Genomic DNA, 12,149 nt, shown 5'->3' with positions numbered 1-12,149 from the left:
TTAGGATCTTATCGGCGAATCAGTTGAGGTAGCGTGTGTGTAACAAATTTCACGATAATCTATCTAGAGGTTGCAAAGGTCAGGTATCGATATCGATGTCGTATAAAATTATGGCGTATGTCTAGGGATACCATAGGTTATCGGCAGGCGAGTTATGGGTGGGTTTATCCATGTGATGAAATAAGTGTCATTATTTAACACCACACGATTGAAAGAGATAGACACTTACTGTCACGATCACGGAAACAAAAAAAGCCATACAAGGAAAAGGTCGTATCTGCGCGGCACTTCCGTCCTTTTAGTATGTATTTGTTTTTTTATTGTAATATTAAATTAAATTAAAATTAAATAACGTTTATTTCAAGCTCGTGGCTCATAAAATGATAGTTATGTACAATAAAAATAACTTAAAAACTATGTTAGTTACAATAAATACCTTAACTAACCTAACCTAATAGTACACCGCTACTGGGCCCATGAAGCCCACGACACTACTATACTATGTTTCCACTGATCACGATCAAAACTATTTTCGTGGAAAGTATTTACTAAAATTTATTTCCGTGTATTTTTTAGATACAACTTTATACTCCCGGTTCAAGGTGGGGACACACAATTTCAGATTTTCGAAGTATTATTAGATTAAATTTAAAATAACTTTTTTATATTATGATTTATGAATATATCAGAAGAACTGCCTATTTTTAATCTGCTATTTATAGTATGAAGTAAAATTCATATGGAGGCTTGACTGATAGAGTTTGTGCGGAAAGAGTCGTGGAATGTATGGGGCTAAATACATTCCACGACTCTTCTCTTGCTGAACACATTCTGGTCTGCAAACTTGGAGGATACAACTAAACGGAGTAGCCATTAACAGGCTTTTCCCTCTGTCGAAAATAGGCGGCCAACGGTCATACACAATGTATGGACTGACGTTTATCTGACATGGCTATTTTTACGTTACGCATACATTTGACGTTCCCCTCCCCCGCAAAAATCGGCAGACTGTTTTGTACAGAAAATTACAGACATGGCGTCTCCGTTTGATTATATCCTCCAAGTCTGCAAAGTATGTAAACAAATATCGATAAAATACAGAACATCCCTAGTTCCAGTGCGTCTAGTTTCGGAAGTAGTTTGAGTAATGGCACACATTGTTCTCATCGAGTTTTCTTCCATTACTCGCCACACATTACAATGTTGCGTGAACTGGAATACTTCGATTATGATCTGACGATTGTTTGCTATGGGAGCGTTAATTGGGGAAATTAAACCGTCGTTATTATATTAAAATGAAAGTATACATTAATACAGTTTGTTCTTTTACAGTATCTACAATAAAATAACTTTAAAAATAATGTTTATAGGTATTAGAATTAGAATAAAATAAACTAAATATGTTTAAAATACTTTAGTGTGTCAAAGATCACCCGATACTCAAATGCGTTGTTTTAAATATAATTTGTTAAGGTTTTATGTTCAGTTTGAAAGCTCTGTAATAAATGACGAGATTTTTCTGCCCTTGCGCCGGAAAGCATCAACTTTCGGCCCGCTGCGCTAAATGAAGCCGCCGCTTTCCGGGTTCATCGCCACTTGTGTACCTCCAATTAAGTAACCTACCCTAAATCTAACTAAACAATAAAACAAAAGTAAGTTCAAACTTAATTTCATTCTAATCTTAACAGGTCTTTTGATCTCTAAAAATCCTTTCCCAGAATAGTAAACAGTAAAACACTTAATCGGTAATCGTAGTCCGATTACGGCAAATTGGTCCGTGGCCGGGTCGCGTCACGCGCGAATTTCAAGTGGATTGAGCAACGCAGGGCCCAATGCGTGACGTGATCACTATAAGGGGGTAACTACCAGCTTAGCAAAAAGTAGCATCAGAAAAGACATGTCTCTCTTATTTATTTGAGCTACAACTTTAGTGTGTTCACTAAAGCTTCTGGATGAGATTAGCTCAGGACCGGGACAAGTGGCGTACTAGAAGAGAGGCCTATGCTCAGCAGTGGGCGATAAAGGGCTGATATGATGATGATGATGATGACTAAAGCTTAAAAAATTTACACATAGTAACAAAAAAAATGATTTTATTTGGTTATTATGTGTGAGATAAACTACTTGTTTAGTAAAACGTGTAATCTTTAAAATGAATAATCTTAATCATCAATGATCAAACAACCAAAACACTTCCACTGCTGTACAGTCGCCATCAGATATGTCGGAGCGGCCAAGGTGTTCACAATATCTGAACACGCACTCTAACGCCCTGACAATAGAGGCGTGTTCAGATATTTGTGAGCGCCTTGACCGCTCCGTTATATATGGCGACTGTACAATAACCTGCGCCAATGGTTTCTACCGCCGCCGCATCCCGTGCTGACTTGTTGTTGACACAAATGTTCCTACAACCAAAGTTAAAGATTCAATTCTGGAAAAGAGATCATGATATATATAAATTATTAGTTAGTATTCCTGTGAACACTTTTCTTGCTACAATGACATTATTTTCAAGATACTTATACTTTATTTAGGTATTATTATTTCCTCTTTGTTTGTACGTATTTTTCTAATGTACGAATATTAGGTATACTAATGCTATCAAATGCAGTTGTCTGTTTTGAAATAGTCCCTTACCGATCAATGGATTCGGCTTGTGTCTTAAGTTGAATTCCAAAATTAACATAATCTTCCAATAACTGACCAGAGACTTAAATTTGTGTCATAAAAGGTATATTCTAAGGTCCGTTTTCCAACGAACGATTGAAAATCATTTGATGATAATTTGATTGCAATTCCTTCATGTTTCTATTTTATATTTAAGTAGGTATTTCGTTTATTTGTAAATTCACCTTTACTATGAGATATATTAAGATCTATAATATCTGAAAATTCACCAAAGCTTTATACGAGGCTTATATAATTTATACATACGAATTTAATAATTACATTCTATTCAAATAGTAATGCAACTTTAATAATTTATGTCTTCTCGGAATTACTCAAATTTAGTTTACTAAAGCCACGATTCAATATTAAAGTTAATGATGAATTATAAGCTCAGTTTATAAATAAAGCATACGATAGTAGGTAATCTCTTTAGGGCCAGTTTTAAATATGACATCAATTAATTAGATCTGATCTTATTATTACATCAATTATGTAACAATACATTAAAAATGTCACTGCTTTTCTTTTAACAAGTTTAGTGTTGTTTTGACTTTGCCAAATTTAGTTTTTTTTTAATATTAAATATGTATTTTCAGAATACTGAAAATACATATTTATTCTTTTTTATAATTATAATTATAATATTCTTTAGTATACCTATGCGTTTTTTTAAATCCACAGAACCTCAAAAAAGTGTGCATTTTTGTTATTGCCGAAATAAATTATAATTTAAACCAAAAGTCGCCTATCAATTATTCGTAGGTAATCAATGTCGATACTCAATACTAATGAAATATGTAGAAACAAAATATCTATATTTTAATTTGTTCACTACTGTTTAAAAAAACAAAACAACCTAACCCATTTATCACGAAGTCTAACCACAAACTCACATCCCACATAAACCGCACGCCTTCATTCCCATACTTCCTCACGCGCGGGTTCAAACACCCTAATGTCTGTTTGTTTTAAACTTTTTGCTATGAAGATGTTACCTTCACGTTGTTACCTATGTCAAAGGTTGATAAATATGCAATATCCCTAGATCGGAGTTAGATCGATCGAGCGTGATTCCCAAACCAAACTAAGCTGGGCTCTCGCGGCCCCCGCGCGCATATTAACTACAGGTTGCTCAAGGGGAGTGTAAAGCAAGTCTGTAGGTCAAGATTCCCTGGACATATTGATGGTATTGTTAGAAAATTATAGATGGCGCCTTAGGAGATGGTTCGCTGTTTACATTCCGAGCTGATGTTAGATCCTGGGTAGTTTAAGAGTGCAAAGGTCGGTCGGGATTATATGTTCTTGTTTGCTGTACTATAATTGATTTGGTTGGACAACGTTGTTAGTGGCTGACATAATACGTATTAAGTTATTATGGGATATGAGTTCCTGGGAATTTTCTGGTTTCCTTAGACTATACTATTTTTGGGGTGCAATTGGGTCAAATAATTATATTATATTATTTTAACCATTTTTTTTATATGTACCAATGTATTAAGAGATATAATGGAATATAAAGGACATACCTAAAGATAAAGAGTATCTGCAGTTAATATAGTTATGTGATCAGTTATTTTAACATAATAAACGAAAATTGTATGACCATAATTATTATGTAGGTACTTGCAACTAAATAAATTGAGAATTTGATAACACTGATTTTCGAAAACCTGCTTTAACCTTCTCAAATAATTACGAAAAGAGTTTTGTAAATCGCTTTTAGTTATAAGTAAGGACTAAAATTATTACAATTAAGCATCAAATATTGGTTATAATATCGTGATATCTTTATTTATACAAGTATGTTCTCATAACAATGCATAATAGACTTCGGCCCCCCAGAATCGCCCCAACCATAGCCTAACCTGTTATCACGACCAAAAGATCTATTACCAAGTGTCAGCTTACATACAAATGGAAACGTAATAGTTAATCTTAATTGCAAATGCTAGCAAAAGTTTCTAGGATAGGTCCTTGGGCGATCCGTAATTATGATCGATGGTGTACATGTCATTCAGTATGACGTTTTCATTTGTTGGATTCTTGTTCTTGACAGTAATGAGGTTCATACATTATAGTGACAAGTAACATGTTTAGTCCAACAGTGCTACCTGACGGTCATTAAGAAGTACCTAAAGCTAGGAAATTAGAGAGAAGCAATTGTCGATATGAGGCGCCCCGCGAAACTTACGACGGAAGATTTGGTCATCGCACGGGTTTTTACCTTTTATCTCAATTAATCTGGAAATATATTTCTGTATCAAATTTTGATCGTCAGATCCCTCGGCTATATTAATTGCTATTTTATACTCAAATTATACTGGTAATGATTGTTTTTTATCGAGACAGCGTGCCTGTTTTATAAATCCAAATAAAGGTTTTTGATATTTCATATTACCTATATCTGCTGCCGTAATTAATCGGAAAATAATAATAATACAAAAGCTAATTCTGTAGTGTTTCCCTTTGTATTTCAACTTTTATAATTTGATTTCCAAGAATAAATAAATAAATATTATAGGACATTTTTACACAAATTGACTAAGCCCCACGGTAAACTCAAGAAAGCTTGTGTTGTGGGTACTCAGACAACGATATGTATAATATACAAATACTTAAATATAATACATAGAAAACAACCATGACTCAGGAACAAATATCTGTGCTCATCACACAAATAAATGCCCTTACCGGCAAGAATTCATTCCATCTCCATTGTAACAAATCTTCAAACAAACCCCTAAGAACTCCAGGCTCATAATGCCACCTATTTCGCTTCGTCTAACACATGTTCCCTTATCTCAGCTAAGTACGCCATTATGGTAGAGTCCAATAAATAAAATATGCTTATCTTGAGCAAAATTAACTGCAGGAACATATTTTAGCAGGTAACGTATTGTGGTTGCGGTAATCCACAAGGCTAAGGTGGTTTTCCACTACACGTTATGTATAACAGAGTATTGTAAAAAGTTATGTGAGAGTTTTTAGTGAGTGAAAAGAAATGTACTTAGTGAAAAGTTTATTCATGTTTTTAACTTTGGGTTTTCTGTTTTATAAAAATACTTCGCGAAATCCCTAGTAGTGACACTACCTCTAGCTAATTCCAGACATGTGGTTCCAATTGTCTCTTATTCTCTTTTTTTCAACTTGATCGATCTAAGTTACATGGCCGATGAAATTTAGTGAAAAGCTCCTCATTATGGGCGGAATAAATGGGAAATTAAAACTTGTCCCAAAAAATGATTGTAATTTTTCGTTGTGTTACAAAGATATCACATATCACGTTTGCGTAACTCAAAGGGAGATGTTTTATTACATACGGTGAAATTGCGATTAGGTAATTATATTAATAAATTGTACAACGGGACTTAATCGCGTAACAATGTGTAAAAATCGTCAAAGTTTAAATCAGTGTTTATGTATGTATAATTGGACAAAATAGGGAAATCTATCTATCCACCAAATTCTATAGAAATCTGACGAAAAAATCGACAACAGAATCAAAACGGCCCACTGTTTCTGAAGCGCATTTTCAACGGCCGGTTTTGGCGCTCCGTGCGAAGCGCATTTGCAAAATCTCATTCCTAGCTCCGCAGTGGACACTAGCCCTAGCTCATCCCGGTCCGTCCGATCTTGATACGCGGCCACTCGTGATTTAGAGCAATGCTCAAGCAATGGACGTCTATTTGCACGAGCGTCGTGATCGGGGCGTTTGAAGAAACGTAATGCAGGGAATTATCGGTAATAACCGGCCCGTAATGTGGGATCATGTTGACAAGGTGTAACTATGTATTTTGCAAACTGTTTTCCATCATATTGAAATTGGTGGATTGCTGTATCGTTGATATTGTGTACCTAACGGCCCGATTCGAACTTTAAGATACGTCAATTAATATATCAAGAAACGATATGGTTTAGATATGTCAGTGTGAAATGTGAAAACGTCACATCTAATCACGTATCTTAAAGTTCGAATCGGGCAGTAACTGTGTCATTTCGCAAGTGTTCCATCATATTGAGATCGGTAGATTGCTATATTGTTGGTGTTTGCGTGACACGAAGGGCTATTCAAAGTATACAATCGGGATATGAAACTGTTATCTATTTTGATCTTGTGTCATTCTGTCAAAAGTAAAGTTTCTGGAACAGAAATGTCATAAGTAAGCGTCATTTTAAATCTGTGAGTCACTCTATGTTATGAACTTATGACAAACTCTCTGTAATTTTGGAAAATATGTAAAAGAAATCGATCATGAAAAATGACATGACATAGATGACCCAAACATCATAATGTGCTGAAAGCGGTGGTGTTTAAAATAATATTACAAATATATTATTGTGCTTCTATTAAAGTCGGTAACTTAAACATTCAGCAATATGAGATGCAACAATGATAATAAACAATAAAATTAATATAGGTAGTAAAGTTAAGCAAAACAATACTGCAAACAATCATTCGTTGCAAACCGTAGTAGTGCTATAAAAGAAGCATCATTCGATCATCTTACCATTAATATTGCTGTCTTTACTTAACCTCTTAACTTTTTAGAAAAAAATACCTGAAAAGCAAACTTTGCTGGTTAAAATTTAAGGTTTAATTTTGGTTGAAGCAATTATTTAAATACGAGGTTGGGGAAGTTATCAGGAGAAACATTGTGAAATTCGTGTTCCGACGCGATCTGACATTGAGCCACTTAAAGGGCTAGCTTCAAACGTTTGCTATTCATAGTCATACAATTTTATGCCTACACTTATTTACACAATTGCTTAAACTGAATTATTTTCCTTCAGATACAAATTTGGAAGAAAAGAAACCTTGAAAATCTGGTAAGAGCGTGCGACTTGCAATCCGGAAGTCGCGGGTTCAAACCCCGGCTCGTACCAATGAGTTTTTCGAAACTTATGTACGAAATATCATTTGATATTTACCAGTCGCTTTTCGCTGAAGAAAAACATCGTGAGGAAACCGGACTATCCCAATAAGGGCCTAAGGTAGAGGGTAACTCTGGGTTGGGAGGTCAGATGGCAGTCGCTTTCGTAAAAACTCCTGCCTCCACGCCAATTCCAGGAATTAGTTGCTAAGCGGACCCCAGGCTCCCATGAGCAGTGGCAAAATGCTGAAACAACGCGAGGAAGATAATGATGACAGACCTTGACGAAAAGAGCGTATACTCCTAACTTAAATTCCAGCAACGCACTTGTAACCCCTCTGGTGTTGCAGGAGTCCATAGGCGACGGTAACTGCTTACCATCAGGTGATTTGTCTGCGCGTTTGCCTCCTACAACATAAATAAACTTTAGGTTATCTACGTAAATATCATATTTTTTGGCTTTGTAGTCTATTTATATAGGGGTTCGAAACCAAAAATGGTATTGTGTGAGCGAGGTGGGGCTATATTTTCGCTCGTTTACTAGGTTATTTATTTTTTGGTTTTTCCCTCGTTTCTTTTAATTGTTAATAAAATATATTGCGTAGATAATTTAAATAAGTTTATTCTTAACAAGGTAACAAAAACTACACACTTATTATTTTAACTTGGCGAAAAATTTAACGACCATCAGGTAAAAAATCCGGTTTATAAGGAGTTGCACTATGAATGGGGCCCAAAAGAGCAACGTGTTGGTTCCCGCGATGCACTGCCCGTAACAATAGCCACGTTATAGTGCAGCCATTTTCGCGTGGCGTCAATTTACATAAACTAAAAAAAACCCGTGAGTTTGGTGACATGGTCGACTATGAAACGGTGGATACGAACTTGATGCCTTTTTGGCTGCGAGGGCATATTGGGTAAAGAGGTATTTTCCCAGCAATGAGACTCATAGGACTATAGATGTAACAAAAAGTTGGAAAAGCTCTTTGAAACTTTTCACAGGAAACAAAAAGGAAACCTTTATTTTTGAAATGTTAAATTTAGGTTTCCATACGAAAATTTGAGAAGTCTCTGAAAATTTTTCACGTGGAACTTTCCGACGGCACAGTAAAAAAAACCTAATGTATTTTTAGTTTTAAAAAAACCGTAATAACACCATATCAAGCCGACCTTACTATACCGAGCATCCGACGCACGGCGCGGCGGTAACGACTCTCGCGCCACGATTTTGCGTGAATTAGAACAACAATAAATAAATTAAACGCCCTCGCTCGCTCGTGCTTTTATTCCTCATGTTGGCTACACCTGGTTGCATGAAAAAAGTTGGTTAGTGTTGTCGCTTTGGGGAAAGTGTTTGTGGATTTACCTATAGATAGATTAAGTTTTTGCATTTTGCAATTTTGGTCGTGAGACACCAAAAACCGGCCAAGTGCGAGTCGGAGTCGCGCACGGAGGGTTCCGCACCATCAACAAAAAATAGAGCAAAATAATCGTGTTTGTTGTATGGGAGCCCCCCTTAAATATTTATTTTGTTTTATTTTTAGTATTTGTTGTTATAGCGGCAACAGAGATACATCGTTTGTGAAAATTTCAACTGTCTAGCTATCGCGGTTCATGAGATACAGCCTGGTGACAGACGGACGGACAGACGGACGGACGGACGGACGGACGGACGGACAGCGGAGTCTTAGTAATAGGGTCCCGTTTTTTACCCTTTGGGTACGGAACCCTAAAAAGTAGTAAAAGAAATTTCTACCAAACTAGTCTGGGTGCATGGCGAATTTTTTTCGCAAAAACTCAGCCTCACTGTGCAGAGGGGAATGCGGCCAGTGTCCTGGGAACAATGCGTCAGACTAATTTAGGTTAAGAATTATGATCATTAACAAGCTTTTATTAGGTCGACCTGTATGTAACTAACTATGTAATGGAATCTAAGGTAACTAATTTAACCACCTTTCAAGGATCGTAGCGTCATGAAAATTGGCAGCTGTATGTAGTTCTGATGACAATACAATAATATGGTACTGTCGAACTGATCTGATGATGGAGACAGGAGGTGGCCATAGAACTCTGTGATGAAACAACGCAACCTAATTGTGTTAGGGGTTTTTAGAATTGTCTCGATGAGTATTAGTTGTCTGTCGTAAGAAAAGTACAGTCAGCGATAAAAGCTTGTACCATAAATTAAATTTTTGCCAAAAACTTATTTTGTATTTAATATCTGTTTTAATAAATAAAATAATAAGTTAAAAAAATGGTAAAATAACGCATACGAACCATCATCCATTATACACGGAACAAAAAAATCTATAAGTATGCTTATAAAAGTTGAGGACCCCTCAATTCCATGTGAGACCTATCATCAGAACGCGACCTTCACAAAAATGTTGCTTAAAACCCTAACTCTCATTTGATTCAATTCTCCTTTCTACAGTTTCTACATAAACTCGACATTACTAATGAGCCTAAAGACCTGAAGTGTGCCGATTGGCACCTGAACTCGAGTCGTTAGAGACCTCTCGAGCCGAGCCTAACTCCGCCTATCCGTCTTGCCCAAATTTACGCTCACAGAACTATGAAAATCGTAGAAGTAACATAAGCCTGTAATGTTTAAATTTTTGTAACAAGAAACGTTGGCGGGCCAGGCCCCGTGGACAACATGCCAATCGCTAACGCTACGTAGCGAACGAAACGCAACTGTCACTGTTGGACTAATATGGAAGAGTGATAGAGAGACACAAAGCGTTTCGTTGTCGAAGCGATAGCGATTGTCAGCTTGGCTAGGCGGGCAGCTGTGCTGAGAAGCTGTTGGGGGGCTACGGGAGCAACTTTCAATCTGGAGGTCGCAAGATCAAAGCTCAGTGCGTATATATACTAATGAATTTTTGGAACTTATGAAAAATGAAAATGATTTATATCGTTCTCGGGATTACGTTGACAAAGCGGACCCTGTGATCCTCTGATGCATCCGAGAAAACTGCAGAAAATGTAGAGGGCCAAAAAAAGCACAAAAAAATCAAGCGTGCTTGAAAAAAAATATATTTGATTGATTTTTGAGGTCCTTTTCTTGACCCTACAGTCACAAATCAAATTATCTAACTCATGTCTGCACAAAACGAAAAACACTTTGATCTGTTTATGGGTTGCGGTAAACTAAAATAAAATATTAATTATGTACATTTTTACGAGAGTGAATTAGTCCAAGTAACACTGGAATAATCTAGTTTTGTACGTTCTAACAATTCCTAAGTCCACAAACAACTTAAACGATGTAAGTAAGAATCTCCAAACTGTAGTTAAGTGTACAAATTACTTAATTTGAGGTTAAGTTGAGTACGATCCGTCAAGGGCCGTGTGTTTGTAGGGAGTTAATTACCCCAGTTTAGTTACTGATAGATTACTGTTCTAACTTTTTGATACTGTTTTTTTTTTCATTGATTGATCATTCTTTGTACAGTCGACGTCAAAGAGAAATTTACAGCCAAAGTAACAAAAAAATGTTTACACGACCTAAATGCTATGACAATAAAGTCGTGTAAATAATTTTTTGTAACGTTAGTCGTAAAGATCTCTTTGACGTCGACTGTATATAACGAAAGGGGCCCACTCATGATCAGTCTGCCGTACGATATTGGCCTGTCAGTTAAACGCAAAAGGTGACAGCTCCGAACAACTGACAGGCCGATATCGTCCGGCGGACTGAACATCTGTGGCCCCTTACTACTAGCGCTAAAGCTTCCTGTATTTCCTAAAGCTAGCCAAAGTCCAAGCTTACATAAATACACATAGCACAAGCACCATATAAATCTGCATAAACTATGAAGTGATAACCCAGCCAAATTTATATAACCAAGTCAAATATACCAACTCCCGCATTACTTGCGAAAGCAGTGCGTAAAATAAATTTGCATATAAAATTAATTCCAAGTCCTGGATAGAGGAGAGGCTTGGTTCCTCTTGGTGCTACACTACTATAAACAATATTATTTGGTTTTGAAGTGATGAAGTAAAAAATTGGATGATAAAATTTATATGTGTCACATCTCACCGTTTCTTGAGTGTGAACTGAATTAGGTATTTACCTCCAAATATTTATTATATAATTCATTGTTGCACCCAGAAGTATAAAAGAAACGTCATTATTCTTTTGTAATAAGTCAAGAACTAATATTAAATCATCATCTCCCTTTGGTTTTAACTATAAAACAGATAATATTCCATTTGACACGACCTTTCCCAAAACGTTGGCTTATAGAGATATTTTTGAACTCTACTCACGAAGAATGAAAGAATACCCCTTGCGCTGCAAATTCCCGTATCGGGACATGTCAATAGATTTGAAATTTATTAATTGGCAGAAAGTTAAAATCGCAACAATTCTCTGCCACCCAAAGGGATGCAACCATGCTACAACCACAGCGGTTGTAGCATGGTCGCATTTTAGCGTCTGTCACCATATCTGTCACGTTCTAACAATTATGTAAGTACGAAAGTGACAGGCATAGTGACAAGTGATAAACATACCTCGCAACCGAGCTAGCAATTCTGTAGCAGTTGTACGTCAGGGTTATCACTACTATGCATAAACTAAAGTACAAAAAATAT

The sequence above is a fragment of the Cydia amplana genome, chromosome 14 (assembly GCF_948474715.1).
Source record: "Cydia amplana chromosome 14, ilCydAmpl1.1, whole genome shotgun sequence".
Lineage (NCBI taxonomy): Eukaryota > Metazoa > Arthropoda > Insecta > Lepidoptera > Tortricidae > Cydia > Cydia amplana.
Note: the sequence above shows the minus strand (reverse complement) of the source record.